The sequence below is a fragment of the Sinocyclocheilus anshuiensis genome, unplaced genomic scaffold (genome assembly GCF_001515605.1).
Source record: "Sinocyclocheilus anshuiensis isolate Anshui unplaced genomic scaffold, SAMN03320099.WGS_v1.1 scaffold91, whole genome shotgun sequence".
In the NCBI taxonomy this organism is placed as follows: domain Eukaryota; kingdom Metazoa; phylum Chordata; class Actinopteri; order Cypriniformes; family Cyprinidae; genus Sinocyclocheilus; species Sinocyclocheilus anshuiensis.
In genome coordinates, this window is record NW_015552636.1 from 549025 (window position 1) to 549461 (window position 437).

A 437-nucleotide genomic window follows, 5' to 3' on the forward strand; every position below is an offset into this window, starting at 1 on the left:
TTATAAATGTCTTTACTGTCACTTTTAAACAATTTAATGCATCCTTGATGAAAAGAAAAATACCCACCCCAGACTTTTGAACATGAATGAACCTTAATCTGTTCATTATATTATATATTATAACACTTTTTTTCTGTCCACATTATTGAAGCTTTGATGAATAAACAAAGCCAACTATGACTTTTAATTATGAACATCTCTCAACATCTCTCTGTTTTTGATCTTTTTATTGTTTTATTATTATATCCTGCTTACTGCTTAATGTTATGGGAAATCAGTATGTTTTTTGTTATTGATTAGAATTTTAAGTGACATACAGGTATTAAATAAAAGTTCAGGATCTCATCAGATCTGCAGCTAGTTTAGCTGTGTTATTGATGTGTGTGTGTGTGTGTGTGTGTGTGTGTGTGAGTGTCTGAGTGTGAGTGTGTGTGTGT